General features: G+C 43.0%; 1 protein-coding gene across 1 annotated transcript in view; it reads right to left on the bottom strand.

Annotated features, from left to right (window-relative positions):
- Nucleotides 1-23,859, bottom strand: part of CACNA2D3 (calcium voltage-gated channel auxiliary subunit alpha2delta 3) — an 867,352-nt gene that overhangs the window by 820,507 nt on the left and 22,986 nt on the right.

Below are 23,859 nucleotides of genomic sequence, written 5' to 3'. Positions count from 1 at the left end.
ATGTGACTTTAAGAGTGTAGAGTGACTTGTGACATAGCCAGGCAAGGCAAATGCCCCTGTGTCATGAAGAACTCTTGCCTTGACTAAAGATGGAAGCCAAAAGAAGGTAAAAGACATGGGGGGAACTGGCAAAAGTAGCACATTATAGGAGGAGCCAGGTATGAGGTCACATAAGTTCTGGATTGAGCATTTTAAATGAGTGTGGACTAAAGGAAAAGGAGCTGCCACGCAGTCTGCAATGAAGTAGTAGAAGCCATGCAGGCTGAGAGAAAGAAAGAGGAAGTCATGTGGGAGGAAAGGGAGTAAGGAGGGAGCTGATGGAGCTGTATAGGGACCTACCTAACCAAGCACACACTGAACTGTGGACAGGAATGCAGACTTTGGCCTCTCTGAAGGATGTATGGAGAAGCCATTCTTTTGGGACATGCACCTCCCTGGATTCCACCATGATCCAGTATAACACAGAACATGTTACCCTGAATCACTACATGGAGGCTAAGAACAATGTACCCCAGATCCTGAAGGAGAGAGCTGCTGCAAGAGGATGATGACTCTGAAACCCACAAGTGCAAATTCCAAAGAGGGTAGAGATCTATTTGTATAGCCAGCTTAAGGACAGATAAGGATATGGGGGACTTCTGGGCATGGTTTTGGCTTATAGCCTTTTGGGGAGCAAGGGAAGTGGTGTTTCGTGGAAGAACAGGGCTCTGAGCAGGAGTGCTCTCAAACCCCTTGAGGATGGGATCTTATAAATAAAAATATGTCTCCTCCACACCAATTCTTGGGTCATATGTAAAGGCACCATGTGGCCAAGCCCTAGTTTGCTTGGTTACATGAATTCTTTTCTTAACTGAACTCAAGAACCCTTTTCTTTGAACTCAAGAACCATGGTTGCTAAACCAAGGTCCAACTTCACCAGTAACAACTGGTGCCATTTCACCATTAGCACTTAGAGAGAGGTATTCTTTCGCCACCTGATATAAAAAATATTCCCCCATCACCACAATCACCATCACCCCACACACACATACACACACACACTGTTCCCTGTCACTGTTCCTTTTCTTTATTGCATTTGTCACAATTTAATTCTTTTCCAAATGTATATGTTATTTTGCTTCTCCCAGTAGACACTTTTTCCATGAGGGCAAGTGTCTGGCTCATAGTAGAACTACAACAATAAACCATATAAAAAATGCATGAAAGAGAATCAGAAATGATAACCCACTAAGCAAATGTAACTCAGTTCTTTTCCAAGGACCATGTGGCATTATTTTCCATCTTTGGAGTCTAGGAAAAAGCTCTATATCCTAAAAATAAACCCCATTTACTTGAACTGGTATGTCTCTTGCTAACCAGAGAGCAAGGCCTGCTCCTTGGTAAAGCTGCTGTCTTCTTTGCTCAGACATTACTTTTCAGCCTTGATACTTTTGCTGACATTTGAATTACTGTGTTTTTGTTCCACTTTTTTGTTTTTCAGTTTTGTGTTTTTAAGACCAATGATGTTCAGGGGCTCTCTTTCCACAACATGCTAAGAGCTTACAACCAGTCTCCTACAATAAGCAACATCCCCTCGGTCAGTTTTGAAGCATGTTCCTGATCATATTCCTGATCATCCTGAAATGTCCACTTCAACCTCAACTTGGGCACAAGTCAATACAAGCCAAAGCCAGGAGGGAATTTTAGGCCAGTGTCCACAAGAACTTACTGCCAGGACAGTGAGAGTTCAGAATACAGACCTTAGGAAGAAGTACTTACATCAGATTTCCTGGCACTGAATATTCAAGAGGGTAAGGCCCCCATAGTCTACTCTGCTGAACCTTTGGAAACCCTGGAGCATTGGCCCAGACCACCTGAAGGGGCCTTCCTTTCTACTCTAATTTGCATCAATTTGTGAATTCATCTGCATAAGCAAAGTCCACAGAGTCAAGAATCATGCTCTGAAAGTACAGTCTTGGTGGAGCAAGCAACAGTAACACTGGCAGTGCTGAAAAGGCTACTGGACTTTGGCAATGATGCCTGTAATCTCAATTTGGATTGTAAGTAGAATTGAGCCAGGCTTGAGCATCGTTGCATTCCAAATCTGGGATTTCCTTTTAAAACTGCAAATAACTCCCAACCTGAAATGACCCTAACTTATGCAGCATTACCTCTAGATGGTTCCTCTCATCTTCACATTTTAAAAGACAAGTATCCAAATCAGAGAGAAATTCAAATATTATTTTTGCATGAATTAACGAAAAACCCTACTCACCATTATGCAAATGTGAAGTAATGTCAGCATAAGTGAATGAAAGTTACAAACTCATTCATTCCTCAAGCATTTATGGAGAACACACAATGTCCCAGATTCTGTGCAAGAGGCTTCCACTGACCCCATTTTCACTGTTCACTTTAACTCTTCCCCTCTCAAGATCTATTCCTTCAGTCATAAGTAGTCAAACATAACTGTCCTCTCATTGGCTCTATTGAAGGGCTCACTAACAAGTAAAACATAGGAAAGGAGAGAAAGGAATAGAAATTTAGATTAAAAAACCAAGAAGAAAGGAATAAAAAAGGGGGGGCATGGCTTAGGACAAAAATGAAGAGAGAGTGAATTAAAGAAAAGAGTCCTAGGGAAAAAAATGAAGACAAAGAAGAGAATTTTCCTCCAATTAAGGAGGGAAAAAGTGAAAGGAAAGAAAACTCTATAAACCCAGCTCTCATTCCCTAATCAGGCAAGACCTGATCCACTCACTATCTAAAGGGAGCCCTCTAAGTTCCTTACTCTAATTTCCCCCAGACAGCTACCTGGCTCTAAGACTTGAAGCCTCCTACAACAGTCACAGCTAGAAGGGCTTCCATTCCAGCTTCTTCCTAAGCTTCTGCAGAGAAAGAATCTCACTCTCCCACCAGGCAATTCTGCCCATCTTATGTGCACTAGGCATCCTTTCCCTTCAACCCATCACCAAATGAAGATGGTAAACACGATGAGCTCAAGGCCCCATCCCTTGCTTCCCACACTCTCTGATTCTAAAAGTTGGCTCAACACTTAATCAATAACCCACATATCTGAACATGGTCCTCCCTAACCTCACCAAGACACTACTGGGGCCCACCAAGCTTGAGCTGTCAGTGCACATCTTCTCAGACTATGACAACACCTGGTCAAGGGGATGCAATGAACCCATGGAGATGCCATGTCTCAATGATAGAAAGGCAGAAAGCTGGGGATGAACAATCAGAGTTGAAGGGTATCAGGTCCAATCTAACTGCTGGTACACACCAATGCCTTTGTAGGACTAAGGAAATCATACTTTTTTCCATTTGACAAACTTTTACTGAAAAAAATCTACTCTGGGCCAATTATGTGCCTGACCTGGGGACATCTAAACACTGTTGGAGAGCTTACAATCTAGTGGGGAACACAGCTGTCTCAACTCAAAGAGACTATGGAAAAGCTCAATAAGAAAACAAGGTAGAGGGAATTAGGTGCAAGGCAGGAAACAGCAGACACTATGTAAGTAGAAATTTTCATTCTGTATAGAGAGTGAGAGAAACTTCCCTTTAGATCCGAAGACTGAATCACAATCCTCTTCCCCAAAACATTCTCACTAGACTTGTCTTTTAAAAAAATTGTAACCCAGGTCATATTATGACTTATAAAGTCTCCCCCCAAATGCTAACTTTCATCAGGATATTTTTGACACAAGAAATGACCTAAAATCTATCCCCACCAAATGTAAATAAAGATGTCAGGACTTTTCAGACTACTAAGTCAGCAGTTTTCATTTCTCCACACTAAAGAGATGCACAAACAATCACATAAAAACTCATTAGGAATGTTTCCAAAGGTTCAGAAAATTATCTGATAAATGCAACAAACTCTTTAAAATTCATCTTCTATAAATTAAGCATCACAGAGGCAGAGGCATCACTAACAGCTTCTTAACTAAGATGCTTACGATTAAAGGTGCCTGCCGAGGAAGAAGGGAAAACCTTCTCCAAAATTACCAAATTTGAGTGACTTAATTAGATGAATATCCAGGGATAAAATAAAAAATAAAAGGGAGCAATAAACTCCCCTATCTCAAAGTTAATGACACTCTGTATTCTTCCACCACATATTCAATTAATAAGGGGTTCTAGACAGTAGAGTAATTTTCTTCTCTATTCACAGATTTTCAAGGTGAGCAGCTAATAACTTGCAGTAAGTTGTTTGCTTAAGATTAATGGTATTTGGCAAGGAGCATTATAATTTAGGGCTGTCAACCTCAGGAGAACAAATGGGCAAAGGGATAGAATGGACTCAGGACCACAAAGCACCAGCTGGAAAAGAAAAGTCCACCAAGGTCAAATTTCCAGCCTTGGAATTCCACTTTGAAATGCTGAGACAGTCTAAAAGGAAACACAGCCAGCTCCACACGGATCCATGCTGCAAATTTCAAGGTTTTGAACAAAGCCCCTGCCCATCTTAGTGGTTCTTGGCACACAAGGTGACAAGGACCACAGGAGCTCAGCTGCAGTCATTGCATGCCTGGGCTCCTCTCTTAGCAGAACTCAAAGGATCCTCTTTTTGTGGATCCTTTTTCTGGGTTGCATACTTCAAGTTACACCACTGGAGGTCAAATGTATTTCCAGTGATCACATGGCTGCCTCTCTACCTTCCCATGAGAGCATCATATATCAAGTGCCAAGAATGTGACCAGGGGACAAAGAGGGGTCACAAAATCAGGTTTTTGTTTTAATTTGTAGGAAACCCATTCCTTCCTCCATATGTGGGGGCCAAAAAGTTTAGTCTGCATATGTGGGGGCCAAAAGCTGAGGCTAAGTTGGAGGGAATGAACCTGTCTCAGAAAAACAAGAGCAGAGGACCCGAGAAATTGTTCCTTGTCTAACTACCCTGGTGGATCCTCACTCTGCCACTTGTACAGGATCAAGTTCACAATGGGCTGGTTCAGTGGTTCTCAACCAGGGGCAGTACTGTCACCAACTTTCGGGGATAATTAGAAATACTTGGTGGTAAGGCATGCTATTTGGTGTTGTAACAATGTGGGAGAGACTGCTGGCATTTAGTGTGGGCACACAACAGGAACTGTCCCTTCCCAAATGCCATTGAAGTTTCTTTTAAAGAAAACTGATCTCATTCATCCATCTTGTTTGACAAAAAATAAAAATGAGGTTCAGAAAAGTAGAGCATCTTGCCTTAGTTCACCCAGCTAGTTAAGAGGCAGAGCTAGGACTAAAACCCAGGTTTTTTGGCTTCGTCTCTACTCAGCTTCAAGGAAAGGTGGAAGCAGTGGTAACAGGTGAGGCATATTGTTTACCCAGACCCTGGGTTCAGTGCTTTGCACTCATTTCATTGAATCCACACAAAGACCCTAAGAGGAATCTAAGTCACAGAGAGAATATGTGGCCACACAGCCTAGAAGTGGCAGGTCTGGGGCTCTCACTGAAAGCACTGTCCTGCTCAGGAGATAGATGAACACTACTATGTATGACATACATAGGAATGATGGATAAAGGGTGAGGAAACCAAGACATGTCACAAAGTACCCACCCCCAGAAAATGCAGCAAGGGCTGGAAGATTATCATACCTTCCCTTCCTCAACTTTCAAATGAGCAAAATTGTCCCAAGAGGAAAAAGTTCCTTCCGAGGTTTAGGAGCTCTCTGAACAAAGGTGAGATACATTAATCTGAAAGGAAATGGTAAAGTTGAGGAAGCAAAATGACAGAGATCATTTCAATTGAGTTCCCAGAAGGCAGAGATGTGGGCAGAAAGCCCATCCCAGGGTAAGCTCCAAGAGCTTTCACAATGTGTTAACCCCTTGCCATGACAGGTAACTGTTTGTTCCACAAGTCAGTAGTATAGGGAGTATTCCTAAGGTTGAGACTTGCAGATATAATGCATATAGAATCAATATGTCTTCCAAATAGACATGTGGAGATCCTAGGACACAAAGAAGAAAGAGGGCATGGTATAAGGTCCCACAGAAAAGGCAGTACCCCTGGGCCTCAGCTGACTCCCCTGATACATAGAAAAAGTGACATGAAGCATCCTTCTCACCTGAGAACCTTTGCTGATGCTAGTATCTCTACCAGCAGTATCACATTCCTGTCTCCTCAGCATCTCCTCCTGACCCAGCTAACTCCTACTTGATATTGAGTCTCCACCAAGGAATAATCTCCTTCCCTGGCCTACTGATTGCTTAGGCACTGCACTGGGTACTGCCACCATAGCCCTCTGGGCTGACCTCTCTCTAGGAACCAACCACTGAAACTGACTGTTCACAGGTCTTTTCCTCAGCTAGACCTTTCAGTCTGTGTGGGAAGGGGTTGAACACCTCCTGGAGCACCTGACATCATGCCCAACAGACTAGATGTATACATGCATTGACACCTCCTCATCCTGCAGATCTCTCCTCACCTGTCTATCTGAGGACCACAGCACCACAGCTCTCTCCTACCTATCTCTCATTTCAGTAGCAGTGTTACATTTGTTCTTCCAGAGGATCTTAGGAAAAAGCAAAATAGATATCATTACTCACTCAAAAACCTTCAATGGCTCTCAGGTAGAGTGTGCTAATTCATAACTATTTTCTACCCTTCCCCCTGGGAGGACTGTCACTCCCCCTCCCCCCCCCCACTGATATCAGACTTGGCCATGTAAATGTGAGAAGTGGCACACCCACTTCAAACAGCTTTATGAGCTATCATGATTCTACCATTGCTCTTCCCTTCTGCCACAGGGCAGCACTCTCCCAGTGAAAGGTGACTCCCTCAGTTTAGATCCTAGAATGAAGAGGACATGGAGCAGAGCCATAGTCAGCTCTTGAAGGTCAAGTAGGCATGTGGGTTGTGGCTGAATATTTGAAAGGTGGACTGCAGCCATTCCTTAAGGCTTCCCTTGATATTTCCTTCACATTACTTATCATAATTAGGAGTTGTAGTAGATCACTGAGATGTGGTTGTTACTGCAGCAAAACCCAGAAAAAGCTAACAAGCACCCATTGCACTTAGTATCAAATCCAAAGTCATCGCCACTCAGTTGTTCTGCTCCAGGCATACTGGCCTTCTAGCAATTTCTCAGTCACGCCAACAACATTTCTGCCTCTGACCTTGCACTTGTTCTTCCCTCTGCCTACAATGCACCTAATCAGTGGGGCCTTCTCTACAGCCCTGTCTGAAACAGCACCTCCCATGGTTTCCTATCCCTTTACCTCATTTAGCTTTCTTTACATTATTTACCACTACTTGGCATTACATTTTATATTAATTTTAACTATTTCTTTTCAGTTCCTACCATCAACAGGGAAGCTCCATGGTCAGAGAGTACATCCATTTCATTTCTCTAAAGCCCCACAGCTTAAGACAGAACCTAGCACATTGCGGGTACTCAATAGATATTTGTTGAATAATTCAATACCTGACTCCCTTACCTACTAAGTTATAACCTTCATGAGAGCAGCATGCGGGACCCTCTGAGTCACACTGTGTTTTCCAACATTTTCCATCCTACATGTTCTTTCTAAAACCTTACCACACCCTCATCTTGAATTTCAGTGAACCTATACTGACTCTTCAGACTAGGTCCTTAAGTACCACTCATTCATTCCTTGTTCTCTTGGAATTCACTGTCACATTATGAGAAGTCCAAGCCATTCTACAGAGAGACTATATAGGAGGCCATGTGCAGGGTTCCAGCTGACAGCCTAGCTGACATCCCAGTAGGCATACATAAGTGAAGCAGCCTCCAGGCAATTCCAACTCCCAGCCACCAAGTTATCCCCAGTCTCCAGGTTTTCCCAGATGAGGTCCCAGCAGAAACAAGTCACTCTGCCAAGTTCAAATTCCCAAATTCTCAGAATCCATGAGCATGACAAAACAGTTGTTTTTCACCATTAAATTCTGTGGTGTGTCATTACTCAGCAATGGTAACTGAAACATTTCTATGCCATGCACGTAAACCAAACTCACTCAGTAAATATCCCTGAGTGACAGATGGGCTGTGGACCCACATTCGCACCTTTAAATTAAGCCTAATTCCATCTTTTGCCTTGTCTCCAACAAATCCTGGGGAAAGCCCTACCCTTGGCCTGACCCCTCTACCTGATCCCCTCCAGGACTCCTGGGGCTCCAGACACTTCATAAATAACCATGATCATGAATGTGCACCCAGATAATGAACCCATGAACCTTTGCATCCATGGCTGGAATGGTATAAAAAACACATAGTGGCTACTTCCCAAGGAACAGTCACCTCTATCTAAGTGTCAAGGAACGATGAGCCTCAGAAACCCTAACTAGGCTGGCTTTGGTTCAACCTTTGCCAATTTCCTAGAGGAGTCTCTTGTGGGGAATTCAATGGGACTGGATGGCAACCAAGAATAATGTTTTTCAGTATCATGATATTCTACAGGTTGTGAAGCTCCTGACTCAAAAAGCAACAATCATTTCTCATACAATGAAAATAAAAGAAAAAGCACAAAGTTATCAACTGGTTTTTAAGGTCCTGAGGCTGAAACTTTGTCATCAGTAGCTCTTTTGTTTCTTTTTAAGCCTCCATTTTACCAGCACACATGACATTCAGTTACTAATTCATGTACAAAAGTAGAGGTCGGTTAACTGTGAAGCATGTTTCTGTCAACTTTAACAAAAGTTATTTTAACCTCAAATAGAGCCTTGATTAAGACCACTGTCTCCTGTGCTCCCACTTGCCTTGTGTCACAATCCCCTTCCCAGCAGGTAGCCACAGGTGTGGCCAGGGGCTTGTAGTGATGCAGTGAAGAGGAAGTTGAGTTGCAAACTCAGATCTATTGAGTTTGGCAGAGAGGATTATCTGTTTATCTTACTTCGATGGAAAGTCATTGCTAATTAGTAATACTGGCAGAGCTAGAATTCACACAAACCTTTGGGCCTCTGAAGGGAATAACCTTAACACTGCATGACACTGTCTTTCATATGCTTGTTGATGCCTTAACTTAAAAACAGGTTGTCCATTCTCCAGCAGTTGCCAGCATGTGGCATTGTCCCACTTGCACCCAGACTCCCTTTCCTAGTGTTACTGCCTATAGCTACTCCACCTGCACAGTGGCCCCAATCTACACAGGACTCACCTCTTGGAACTCTCCTCTGCTCACACTCTTCTGTCAGTGGAAATAGTCTCATCCAATCACATTTCTTTAAGCCACTCAATTTCTCACTCTTTTGGCACAAAACACTGATCTCCATTTAAACAAACAAACAAAAAAAACAGTGTAAAACTTATAAAATGCCTGGAAAATGAGGGCACCAATGACAAACTGGTTAATGAGTGTCTTCAAATCTAAGAACACTCATTTACTGCATGGAACATTTTAAATGCCCTAAAATCTCACAGATCATGTAGGAAAGAAATTTGATAGGGTTTTTCTAAATATAACAAGACTAAAAGTATATATGACAAGACCAGTAACAAACAGTAAAGCTAAAGAAACTTTTCTAAACCATCAATAATAATAGAAGTCAAATTTCCATCATCCATCTTGCAGCTATGGTTCTCACCCAGTGCTTTTACAAAAGAATAATCCATGGGTTCCAGCAATTCTGTAGTCAGTCTAAGGAGCCTCCTGGGCTTCAGGATTCTCAGCAGTTTCCAAACTACTCTATCGGGTATCACATGTGAAGAGCCACTACCAAACAAAGAATGAATCACCTTCCTACTCCCTCTATAGAAAACGATATTACAAAGTCATCATATGAAGAGCAGATCAATGAGCATTCAGCCAAGAACTGTATGAAAAAAATCTTTTTTATTATAATCATAAGGCATGTCAGGTAGTTAATTAAAATAACAATTTTATGTTATTTTCTGGATTTTGGAATGCTTGTGGTATGTTTGTTACATAAATGACACTTTCAACTCTTAAATAATGTGCTGCAATTTATTTTCTATTTATAATTATGTGTTTTTTCATAACATGTACTCCCCAAATTGTATAAGCTTGAGTCCTCCCCTCAGAGAAGAGCAATTTTTTGTGAGTGTTGTTTTTCAAAACAGATAGATTTCATTAGCTAAGTAAGACAAAGAGTTTAGCGGGTAGTAAACCAAACTAGTCCCAAGAGGATTAGATATAGAATCAACATTCATCAGGTCCATAAGAATATGATAATTCTCTCGTGTACACCTTCACATACAGTGCAAGCCTGGTATGTACACAGGAGGCACAAGTGAGAAATTTGTTATTTTTTTTACCTACCCCTTCTCTACTAGTGGATACATTGCAACTATGCAGAAGATAATTTTTATGTGTTTGAAGCTAAAAGTTTTTTCATTTAAACTGTATCCCCTATTACACAGTCATTAAAGGGAGCTCTAAGGAAGAGTATGTAATAACACTGTGAATGCTATATGAGAAAAGACATAAAATTGTACATACCAAATGATGACTATAATCAAGTAAAAAAAAGTTTGCACTAAGCAAGAACAAAAGTCTGGAAAAATGTTTATATGTTAATAGCAGTGATGTTTGGGTATAAAGTTATGATTTTTTTCTCTTCTTTCTATAGTTCCCCATTTTCCATATTTTCATGAATGATTATGTACTAGTTTAATGATGACTGAATCAGCCAGGATCCCAATAGGAATAAAATAGGCAAATTAGGACAATTTGAAGAGGATCTGGTTCAGAGCGATGACTTAAAACAAAGGGTTTGACAGAGCTTCTACCAACTAAACCACTAGTGTAGCTATGCAGGGTGGTCAGACAAATGACTCTCAGAGACTTCTCCCAGCAGTGACACACATCACATCCACTTAGATCCCACTTAGATTGTCCAAAAGAAAGTAACAGGCCACGCCTCATATTGAAAGATTTGAAGTGCAATTTACCCAGAGGGAGGACAAATGGGATATTTCTGAACATCACTAGTGACCATCACAGACAGCCTATTGCTTTTACATTTATGCAAATAATAAAACTGACACAAGCTCCAAGTACCAAAGTTCCAGAAGGGCTTGCTGGGTGATCAAATGAAAATCATTTCCCCAAGAGGAAGTGTCCTCTCTCCACACCTCAAACAACACAGAGCAAGCACAGCAGTGATACCATGCGGGACTTCGATCAAACCCTCTAAAGGAACACCAAAAAACACTGCCAGCCCTGGAAAAATTAGCACAGCCATCTGATTCCACGAAGCTAGTTCTGCATCTACACTCTTGTTATCCAAAAAATTAGGTTTTATACATAATGAAAAAGTTGATTTATTCTGGGTAGGAGATACACCACAGGATTCCACCTGGGATGGGCTAGATACAGGAAGCCCACCACATGCTGTTCTGAACACCCGAGATGAGCGTCTTTTTTCCTGACATGCAGTGCACTTCAGTATATTGTGCAAAGACAGAATCAATACTGAAAACGTTTTCCAGGCAGTCTGGAACAAAATTTCCACAGAAAGCATGTGAAATACAACAACTCACAAAAGGACCTAAATTAACAGGTGTGAGGATCTTCGTGGCTGCACCCAGGGTGACCTCATAGCTGCCCCTAGAAAATATACCCCCTGGAGAGACCAAATAAAAGGCCTCAGAAATAGCAAGCAGAGGAGGGCTCCTAATACCATCCCATCCCCTGCCAAAGAGTCACAAGGCTCTAAGCAGCCAGATTGCAGGAACCGGAGGATACAGATAACACAGCAGCGGGGACAATCTTCAGCATTTCCAGGACTCTGGAGCTCCTCTGCCTCTCCCACCCTGGGTGGCAATTTCCTTCTGAAATAGTGTAGCTCCCTTCAAAATTATATGTTGCTTCTCCTTCCCCACCAAAAAACTTCTGAATGCAATGATTATAAGGAAATTGCTAACTGAAAGAAGCCCTTGCACAGAGAATGTCTCCTCTTTCTTCTTTCTGTTCCCACCCAAGTCACCATCTTTGTTCCATACAAAAGCATCCACCATCCCTCAGTTCAGTAAAGCCCTTCAGCACAGGGGCTGCAGATCTCTGCTGACTTGCAAATCACTTGAAGACTTTGGTGATTATGTTACTTATCTCTTGCTACGTAACAAGTCACCCCAAACCCTGATGGGTTAAAACAGTAATGATCATTTCTTATTTCTCATGGCTTCTGTGGGTCAAGAATTGGGAAAAGGCTCAGCTAAGCAGTTCTCATCTATGGCTCCCTCACATGAATTCCATAGATCCCAGCTGGGCATGCCATTACCTCAAGGCTGCACAAGGTTAGAGGATCCACTTTCAAAATGGCTCACTCACCTGGCTAGGAAGTCAGTGTTGGCTCTGAGCCAGCAGTCTCACCTCCTTTCCACATGGACCCCTAATGGTATGATCACTGGCTCCACCAGAGCAAAGAATCCTAGAGACTAAGGCAGAGACCACACTTCAGAAGTCACACATTGGTAGTTCAGTTGGTTAGAGCACCATCTCAATACTCTAAGGTTGTGAGTTTGATCCCCAGTCAAGGCTCATATAAGAATCAACCAGTGAATGCACTGGTTTGGAACATACACCAAAATGTGGCAGGTTCAATTCCTGATCAGGGCACATACCTACGTTGCAAGTCCAACCCAGTTAGGGTGCATACTGGGGCAACTAATCAATCTCTCCCTCTCTCCCCCTCTCCCTCTCCCTATCTCTCTCTCTCTCTTTCATATTCCCTCTCCCTATCTCTCTCTCTCTCTTTCATATTCCCTCTCCCTTTCCCTTTCTCTCTAAAAGCAATGAACATATCCTTGGGTGAGAAAAAAAAAGGGATCCATGAATAAATGCATAAATAAGTGGAACAATAAATCAATGTTTTTCTCTCTTGCTCTCTATGTCTCCCTTCCTCTCTCTAAAATAAATATCAATAAATATTTTTTTAAAAAGCCACACATCGTCATTTCTACCAGGAAGGGCCAGCCCTCATTCAGTGTGGGAGATCACTATATGAGAGCATGAAGACCCTGAGGCAATGGGGTCTCAGAGTGTGGCTCTCAGGAAGTCAAAGAGACAAGCATTAGACACTGTGGACTAGCACAGGGGTTCCAAACCTTTTTGGCACAAGGGACCAGTTTTGTTGAAGACAAGTTTTCCACATACAGGGAGAAAAGGGATAGATAGGGAACAGGATGAAGCTTTGCCTGCTCGCCCACCACTTACCTCCTGCTGTGAGGCCTGGTTGGGGACCTCTGGTGTAGCAGGTGTAAGTTATGCCCCATGTACAGCCACCCAACTTCCAACTAAGCAAGAAGTGCTGAGGACTGCCCACTCCCAGGAGCAGCTTTCAAACAATGGCTGACAGGCATCAGTGGATAAATGCCCCAGCTCCTTCATGCTCTGCTAATTCTATAGTGTGTGTACTGCACTGTCTCCCAGAGTCCCCCAGCAAATTATGCTACAGCTGCCCACAACGGTGACTGGCTTGATAAAGCACCCTTTATTGCCTGCCTTCTCATCCCTTTCCCCATGTCCTCAATCCCCTACTGGAGTTCCTGGGTTCATCTTATATACACGCTGTTTGTAACCAGATCACTAATCCAAGGTGTGACACTAGGACCCAACCCAAAGCAGTGAGGGAACTGAAAAGTTTCCTGTATTCACAGAGCTTTCATTGAGCTGGAGTGGTAAAATATGCACATAAATCAGGCTGCCTAGCCTCAGAAAAACAACCTATAAACAAATATCAGCAATTATGTTCCTAAAGAGAATACTATGTTTGGCAAGACCTTAGTAAGAGCACATGAAAAGCAGAGGATTAGTAAGACAATAAAAGTGACATTCTATGTATTTTTAAACTACAGTATACAAAAGTTTTGAAAGATATCTATTTCTAAAACAAAATTCATTAAGTTTGAGTATTTGCTCTGGGAAGAAGCCCTGCTCCTGAATGCCCTTCCTCAACTGCTCCATAGTCATGGCTCTGGTGATAGGACCTGCTAACTCAGGTTTTCTTACAGACCAGGCCTGAGAGATAACCCAACTTTAAATAACATTCACCCACACCATGATTGAGTTTTCCTCTGCACAACTTGCCTTTAATTATTTTGCCCATGTTAAGGGAAAAGAAGGAAAGAGGAGGGGAGAGGAGTGGAGGGGAGGGAAGGAAAAAGAAAAAAGGAAAAGAGAAAGAAAGAAAGAAAGAAAGAAAGAGAGAGAGAGAGAGAGAGGGAGGGGGGAGGGAGGGAGGGAGGGGGGAGGGAAGGAAGAGAGGGAGGAAGAAAGGGAGAGAGAAAGGGAGAGAGAAAGGGAGAGAGGGAGGGAGGCAGGAAAGAGAAAGAAAGGAAGAAACTTCAATGTTATATTCAAGGTTATCTCTAACAAATTACCCATGTGTTCCTATTTATTTCCCAATGTCCCTTGCTGCTAGACTGAGACTAACTGGTTCATCAATGGATTTGAGCAGAAGTTATATGTATCCCTTCCAAGCCAAGACAGGTAGAGCCAGGATGCATCCTTGCCCTCTCTTCCCTCCCTCCCCCTTCTGCAGCAACCAGACAGGACATGATATGATGGTGTAGCCAGATTGGAAGCAACCTGCAGCTGTGAATGGAGATTCAGCACAGACACTGGAGTATTGCCTGCCCCCAGCAGGCTCTGTGTAAATCACAGGTAGAGCTTTGTTGGGGTTAGCCATGAGATTCCAAGGTATATTTATTATTGCAATGGAGCCCAGTATAGTTTGACCAATAAAACCACCTCTCCCAAGTAAGTCCCTTTCAAAAAGAGAGAACAGACCTCAAGCAAAGAGCCTTCGGCAAGCAAAAATATCCAGCTAGATTTCAATCCAACTGTTTTGTTTTCACAGTAGTTCTTTCCCTTATGGCAGGTGATAATGGTTTGTTATCATTTGTAGTACTTCTACATTTCCATTTACATAATTTTATTAAAGTTAGAAAAAAGTAAGTCCATTTATAGAAAAACAGTAAATAGTAGATCAATCCTTGCAGGTAAAACCAAATGACTAAAATGTAGGGAACATGGCATCAACCTCACAGAGGGAGAAAAAAATCACAGTGGCAAGTTCTTTTGTTAACAACGTGAAAGTCTACACCTGTGACAAGATCCTGGGCTTTTAAACCACAGTAAATAAGTAAATGAGCCCAAGAGCTCTGGATTGGAATTCCACTCCATCAATTTGATCTTAATCACATTACTTAATCTGTGCTTGGTTCTCATTCATAAAATAGGTGCCTCCCTACTCAGGTTATTGGGAACAGTCAATAAGTTATTGCATATAAGCGCTCAGATTAGTACATGTGCATACAAATGTTAAGGGAAGTATTAGTTACATACAAGTGCCCTAGCAGTCATACACTGATACAAATTCCTGTATTTGGCATCTAAAAAGCTGGGATGAGGTCTAGAATTCAGTATTTGGTTGTAGTCCACCACATTACTTAGCCTCTAATTTTTCATTGACTGACTTCCCATGCTATCCAAAAAGGAGTCTCTGAAAGGGTTCAGACTGCAGCTCCCTTTATCGTGAGGAGTGCACCAGCCAAATACCAGCATAAAAGGTTTGGTACTGTTATACAAAAGTTTGAGCTACACGTGGCAACCCAATAATAAATAATAAAATTATTTAGTGGGTTGGAAATATCATTTTTTAAATAGAATAAAAACAGTGCTATGTGCATAAAAGGAAAAACAACTGCTATACACACAAACACCAGTTTGTGGGTCATGTTAAAAATTTCAAAAGATATACAGAGGGCACAAAGACATATGGAAACATGCTCAACATCACTAGCCATCAGAGAGATGCAAATTAAAACCACAATGAGATACCACTTCACACCAGTCAGAATGACCATCATAAACAAAGCAACAAACAACAAGTGTTGGAGAGGATGTGGAGAAAAGGGAACCCTAGTGCACTGTTGGTGGGACTGCAGACTGGTACAACCACTATGGAAAGCAGCATGGAATTTCCTCAGAAAACTAAAAATGGGACTGCCTTTTGACCCGGAAATTCCACTGCTGGGATTGTACCCTAAGAACCCTAAAACACCAATCCAAAAGAACCTATGCACCCCAATGTTCACAGGAGCACAATTTACAATAGCCAAGTGTTGGAAACAACCTAAGTGCTCATCAGTAAATGAATGGATTAAAAAACTATGGTGCATCTACATGATGGAATACTATGCAGCAGAATGAAAGAAGGAGCTTCTAACCTTTGGGACAGACAGCATAGATGGAACTGGAGAGCATTATGCTAAGAGAAATAAGCCAAGTGGTAAAAGACAAATACCATATGATCTCACCTTTAACAGGAACCTAATCAACAGAACAAACAAACAAGCAAAATATATTCAGAGACAATGAAATTGGGAACAAAGTGACAGTACCCAGAGGGAGGTTGGGAGGGGATAATGGCAGGCGTGGGGAGAAGGGAAGGGTTTTCAGGAACATCTATAAAGGACGCATGGACAGAGCCAAGGGAGGGTGGGATCAAGGATGGGAGGTGGGGGTGGCTGGGTGGGTGGAGTGGTGGGGGGTGGGGGATGGAGACAACTGTACTTGAACAATAAAAAAAATAAAATTTAATTTAAAAATTTTTTCAAAAGATGTACTGCAGCCCTTTTAAGGCTTCTCTTCTCTAGTCATTATATACTTATTCCTTTATTTAGTATCTATCCAACCAAGTCCCCTGACCCCCCAAAATAAATTCTTTGAGGCCATATTTGTCTTGTTTATCATTCATAAACAATGGCAAGAGCACAGTGCCTGACACACAGCAGACATTCAATAATGTTGATTGAATAAATGAGATGTTAAGTTATTCCACAAGCCCCTCAAACCTAGAGTCCACCCATTTCTCAGTTAACATATTTATTTTGACTCCAAAATACATATATGTGCATTCTTCCCTTGCTGTTTCCTTTCACTGTTTTGAATTCACTGATTCAGATTAGGACACTGACATCAACATGTTTCTCTATGGAGTGCAGTGATCAGTGCTTACATTTGTGATTCTAACCTTCCCCAGAAGAACATTGTCCTCTTCTGTACAGGTGTGTACACTGAGGCCCAGAGTAGTGACTAAACCTGCCCAGGGTCACAGAGCATTCATGTGTCCCTATAACCCAATATCCCCTGCCCTGAACACTCTATGGGTGAACTGCCTGCATTCTCCTCCAAAAGGTCACTGGGTTCTCAGTGGAACTGTGGCCATTTACACCGTATCACGAGCTCAGAAGGAAACTGAGCGTGCTGAAGCTCCTCTAAGATCTTGGATTCCTGGCTACATCACTTGCATCACCTATATGGGTCCAACTTAGATAAAGATCCTTCCCAAGGGACCTTTTTGCTTCTCCGGCAGTTTGTGAAATGAGGGTCTGCTCAGCAATCCACTCACAATAAATAAGCACCAAAGCAAATAACCACACATTTTTTCCTCATACTTAGATAAAAATTCTTCTAGTATTAAAAAGATCAATCACAGGCTGCACTTAAAAATATCTATAAATGTCTCTTTAAAATAGTTTTCCCATGTGTTTTTGTTCTATAAACACTATTAAAAATTAAGAAGGGAAGACAGGACAATTACATCTGAGGTTTCATTTTGCCCCTGTCTCTCTCCTCTCTGGGGCCTTGAGTGATTCACTTCTTTCTCAGTTTGTCTGTCCATCTCCCACCCCACAGTTCCCTGGGCCACAGTGTGGGCAAGTGACCAACATCTGAGTAACATTTATTTACCTCTTAAAAATACTGGAGGCACCTACTACGTGCTAGACTGTGTGAGACTGGAATTCATATGCATTTAATCAGAGAAGGTTTTGAAAAGAAGCCAAACACTAATGGACTTTTTTTAAGTGAGCACCATTTGAAAATCCTACCAAATAAGAGAATCTGTAGATAGAAATGCAGTTTTTAAAGAAACAGGCACATGCTTAATGGTCAAAACATTCCAGATGTGGCATTTAGTCTCAATTTAGCCACAGAACAATGTCCCTCTCCTGAGATGAGAATGTTTCATTTAATGTTATTTTTTTGCAAGCATGGAATATTAACAACTACATGTTGATTCCAGGCCACACGAGGGACAGAGGTGAAGCAGAGGGTCCCTCACCCCCAAGAGCTCAATGTCCGAGAGAAAAACACCAAGGGTATAAATAACCAAACCCAAGGCAAACTTGAATCAATGCTCTAAAATAACTGTGAGAATGGTGTAGACAAATCTACAGAAGTACAGTAGAAGTAACCCATTACTCATCCATCCATGTATCCATCCTTCCAATCACCTATCTCTGTCCATCAACCCATCCATCTATACACCCAACCATTTATTCACCCATCCCTTCCATCCATCTACCTACCTACCCAATCATCCATCTTCCTATCCATGTATTCAGTTCTTCATGCAACCATCTATCACCCCTCATTCATCCATCTTCCTTCCTCCCTCCTCCATTCACCCATCCTTCCATCCATATATCCCTCCCATCCATCCATCCATCCAACTCATTCATTCATACATTCATGCATGCTTGCATTCACCCATCCCTCTATCTCTGCCTCCCACCATCCACTTATCCATTAATTCATTACATAGTAAGCACCAATTCTGGAGCTACTTCATCAGCTATCTCCTCTTAGAATACTCTCCAATCCTAAGTAAATTATAATTATTACTTTGTTTATTCCTCTGTGATGTTTTTGCTTTAATACATGACTCATGCCTCTCCCTGGGAAATGTGACCATAGTTCTATCATATAAGGGAATTAAGTTATAGTAATTCTAATAATAGAAATAATAATTATGTTACCATTTATTGAGAATTTACTATGTCCCAGTAAAGGTTTATTTGATAAACCTTCTTAACAGCTCTTGAAGACACCAGAATTGCCCCCAGCTTAGGCCTGATGGGCACACTGTGTTGAATAAGTAGAACAAGAATGGGGTGCCCAGACCTGTCCAGCCTCTGCCCAAGTCTCAGGAGAGGGAAGGGGGCCAGGAAGGGATGCCTGGGTCTCATTCATTCCTATTCTTCTCCTGCCCCAGAATAAAACTATCCCACCTGCCCTTGATTTTCATTATATTTTTTTCTTTAAAATCCTCAGAGCATTTCCCAAAAGCTTAGGCCTTCAACATCTAAAGTCAGAACTGAAAGGGAGAAACTAGAAAATGACAAATTCAACTCCCAATAGTCAAGGTGCATCTTAACTCACTGGAGTTTTAGGAGATGTTCATCTTTTTATTTTGTTTTTTCTCCCCAGGGACCACCAAAATTCTTTTTTTTTCCTACCTAGGGAAGGAAACTCTTGAAACTGAACTTTCCTAGGGAAAGTCAAATTTGCTTCTATTCTTTGAGTGTTTGTATATGTCTCCACATATGTATGAGGAAGGAAAAAAAAAGGAGGGTGAATGGGAAAGAGGGAAAAATTGATTTTTTAAGAGAGTCCTGACAGTCAGAGAAAGACAAATACCATATGATTTCACTTGTATGTGGACTCTAATGAACAAAATAAACTAACAAACAAAATAGAAACAGACTCATAGATATAGAGAACATGCTGACAGCTATCAGAGGGGACGGGGAAGGGGGTCTGGGTGAAAAAGGTGAAGGAATTAAGTGGAAAAAAAAACAATCATAGACAGACAACAGTCTGGTGATTACCACTGGGAAAGGGAGGTGGGAAGAGGATAAAGGGGAAATAAATGATGATGGAAGGAGATTTGGCTTAGGGTGGTGAACACATAATACAATATACAGACAATGTATTATAGAACTGTATCCTTGAAATCTACATAATTTTATTAACTAATGACACCCCAATAAATTCAGTAAATAAAAGGAAAAGTAGTTTTAAAAATCATATATTTAAAAATAAAGGAAAGTCTCTATGTTACTAAAATTATATGAGGTGTATTACCCATTCAAGAGCCAGGCACCAAATCAATCTTCCCCTTAACCAAATTTCTGGTAAACTGCAGAGCACCAGCAGGTACACTAAAATGTCCTGTGGGCAACAGAAACTGAATAGGTCTGGAACCAAGCTTGTCATCCTCACCCTACAAACTGCTCCTCTCCTTGTCTTCCTTGTTTGGCTCATGCAACCACCCAATCACCAAAGGCCCTGCCCTGGGCCTCCCTCTACCTTTCTCCAGCTATGTCCTTCCCAAAGGGAAAAGGGGTCTGCAGGCCCAAGGGGACATGCCTACTCAGCACCAACACCTTTCCCCTCCCACACTTCCCTCTAGGTACCGGAGATCCTGAAATTCCCTGCCTAAGGCCTGCTTCCAGGACCTGTGTGGGACCCTTCCCCAAATGGTCCTCCTGAAAGCAGACAACAGTGCCAGTATGTGCACCCCTGGGTCCAGGTAGCAGAGAGGTGGCTGGTGAGTGAGGAGGAGGTGGAGGGAGGTAGCAAAGACGTGCAGACTGTGGTGTCCACATAGTCCCACTTAGAGCCAGGGCTGGGTGGGGAGAGAAAGTAATTGGGACATAGGCTGGAAGTCTAATTTTTGCTCCTTCACTGGGCCCACAAATATTGAAGACAGGCCTGAATTCTTCCTCCAAAACACCAATCTGCTGGGTGCTCATTCTCCCAGTTCTTGCTGCCCTAGGATAAAACCTTCATCACTAGATTTCCTGGCTCTTCCCACATGCCCCAAACTCTTCCTATGAACTATACTGGTTGGTCCTTGAGTTGTCTTAAAGCACAAAACTAACCAGATCCTGCCCACCTCCTCCACTCACCCCATGGTAAAGCCTCCTACTTAAGACAGAAACAAGTCCACCATCCCCTGGCTCCTGCTCATTTCACTAGCTCCATCTCCCGTTCCTCCGAATTCATATATAAGGCTCAGACCACAGCAGGCCCCTGACCCTCTCACCTCCCACAGATGTGGGCCAGGTTGCCCCATCAGCCTGGAATACAACCTCCACTTGGCAAGCCCATGTTAGCTAGTGGATTCAACTGTCACCACCTTTTTAAGGCTTCCTGCACCTCAAGGCCTCTCAGGAAGATTTAACCAGGTGGCTCTTCTTTCTAGGGCTGTAGTCTATGCTGGGAGGTGTTTCTGAGTATGCTGAAGTCTGATTGTGTGTCCATCTGTCCCGATGCACTGTGAGCTCCTAGCTTGGTCTCTACATCCCAGTCCTGTGTGTGGCTTGTGGCAGGGCAGCAAGAAGGGAGGAGACATCTCAGGCTGGGAACCTCAAAGAGCAGAGCTGGAATATCACAGAAGCCAGGTGTGTAAGAACCTTCGAATCATAACTATTTCTGAAACCTTTGGAAAAGCTCACTTTGGATCTCAATCAGAATAATAAAAGTGAAGACTAATATAGAGTCCATCACATGCTAAGATGTTTCTATACTAACAGTGCCATGCTCTTACAAGTATCCCCACTTCATAGATGGGGAAACGGAGGCCCAGAGAGGTTTTAGAACTTGCCCAAGATCACACAGAGTATGGAATAGTCAGGATCTGACCCAGGCACTTTGGCCATAAAACCTGTTGTCTTTTCTACTAGGCAACACCACTGACAGTAGCAGAGAAGAATAAAGGGGAAAAGCTCTGGTTGGTCTCTCTTTACCAAAGCTTATTGGTAAAGGGATCCTCTGATGTCTTTCATTTCCACATACACCGATGCCGGCTTTTAAATAATCTGAGAAACTGATGGTTCCACTCTGCCAAGCAGTATGGGAACTGCCTTAATGAGCAAGTTCCTGACTCCTCATAACCCTGAGGCTATCAATTTTCCCATTTTACAGATGGAGACACTAGGGCCTGAAGAACAAAGCCACATGCCCAAGTGGCAGAGCCAGTAAACAATGCAGGGGGCATTCACAACTGTATCTTCACCCCAGCTCTCTAGCTGACATTTATTTTTTTATCTTTTTTGGTAGCTATACACTAGTTCTCTTGGAACAGTATGAGTTTGGGATGCAGAAAGGGCTAATTAGAAATCAAAGTATATGATTAGCATTATTTACTAAAAAGGGGACATTTTCATTCTTCCCTGAACCTGCAATTCAGACAAGAAAAGGCCATGAGTGTTGCTGAGCACCAGCCCTAGTCCTGCCTGAGACCTGGCTGGGAAGGTCCCGCCCCAGTGGGAGGAGACAGAGCGACCCAAAGCTCAGTCCAGGCTTCCAGGGCCCAGCTGCAGCTCCACATCTGACTCTTGCTGCCACCCTGTGACGAACTGCAGCAATCGCAGGTTGGGAACAAGGGGCCAATTGGGCGAGTGGAAGACAGAGGGGCCCCCAACACTGATTCCCCTGGAGAATCCCTCGGGGTATCTATCCCTAAGAGACTGAGAGGCTCAGGTGGCTCAGAAAGACCCATGGGCAGGATGGTCCCTGACACCCAGGAAAGCAGATCCCAGCTGTGGGTGGGAAAGTCATGGGGCCAGCTGTGGAAGACAGAGGGTGACAGAGCCCAAGGAAGACACTGCCTCCTGTGCTGGGCACCTGTAGTCAAGTGCCCTTAAGTTAAGGGGTGATGTCCCAAGGCTCCAGGGCAGGGTCTTGGGGGCACAACCAGATGCCATTACCAAGAATCCTAGAGACCCCGTGACCCTGCTGCCCCAGCCCATCCTATCAAGGAATAGGGAGGCCCCATGGCCCTAGCTGGGAAGGTGGTGTGAGCACAGAGGATGCCTCTCCTGCTGGGATCATCCCTTTTAGGAAGCAGACTTCACCTGCCACACTCCTTCCTAAACATGCTCTAAGATATGGACTTATTTTCACAGCATATGAATCAACTTTCTTTACTGTCTTTACTCTGTATTTACCAGAGTGGGGAGCCCAGACCCTTCAAGGACAGGGAAAGCTCTGGAGTGTAGCCCAGCACAGAACAGCATGCTAGAGTCAGGCCTTTGGAGTTGGGCAGATCTGAGTACAAACCCACCCTACGGATTGTTCCCTGTGTGGCCCAGGCCTGCCAGCTCTACCCTCAAAGCACAGCTCCTGGTCTGTGTGATGGGGATTACCACACCTGTTCCTTGGGTCCTCAGGAGGGTTCAATGAGAAAGTGTGATCCTACCATGCAGGGATCAGAAATTAATTACAGGTTCTAACATCATTTGCTATTATCATAATTCCTGTTCTTCTCCAATTCCTCATGCTTCAGGGTCAAATTAATTAAGTTACCCTCTTGCCACTGCCTCTCCAGAGTCACACTCATGAACTGAAACCCTGAGCAAGTAACTTGGCTTCTGGTGCCTTGGTTGCCCCATCTGTAATACAGACAAAACAGAAGCAGCAATATCTCAGAGGAATGTGGGTAGGATTGAATTAAACAATGTAAGTTCAGGGCAGAGCACACTGCCTTGCACAGAGAAAATTCTATCAATAAACATTACCTCTCATGAAGAATGCTGTGGCCTCTGAACTGCAGGGTGATGAATGGGGTCCACAGAGGCAGACAAGGGGGATGCAAGCTGCCCCCACCTGCCTGAGCCAGGCCTCCTTAAAACCCCCGTGTCAGAATTCCTCTACAGAGAAAATGGGGCTACAGCCTCTTGTCTGCTCCACAGGGGCTCCCACTGAGTTAACGAGTTAACCACAGGATTCTGGATTTGTCCTCAGCAGGAGAAAGGAGACCAGCTCCTGCCAGGCTATAAACTGTCTCAGCCAGATTTTCTTAAAAAAAAGAAAAGAGATTTACATAACATAAAAGAACAGCAGAACATCAGTGAGAAGAGAAACTAGTCAAAAGCCGATTCAAGCAACAAGGGGCATCAGTCACCTGGAAGGGACCCAAGGGTGGAATCAAAGACAGGACCCAGTCTGCCTTGGCACAGTTTCCTGCTCTCCAGATTTCTGCTACTTGATCTATGACAGCCATGTGAAAACTAGCCAAGTGCTCTGAGTGGAAGGCCTGGCCTGGTCCAGCTTAGAGGTAAAGCAAGGGCTCTGAGTGTGTTCTAGGGAGTCTGGGGCCAT

Source organism: Phyllostomus discolor, chromosome 7 (assembly GCF_004126475.2).
Source record: "Phyllostomus discolor isolate MPI-MPIP mPhyDis1 chromosome 7, mPhyDis1.pri.v3, whole genome shotgun sequence".
Taxonomy (NCBI): domain Eukaryota; kingdom Metazoa; phylum Chordata; class Mammalia; order Chiroptera; family Phyllostomidae; genus Phyllostomus; species Phyllostomus discolor.
This window is presented reverse-complemented; position numbering and strand designations above follow the sequence as displayed.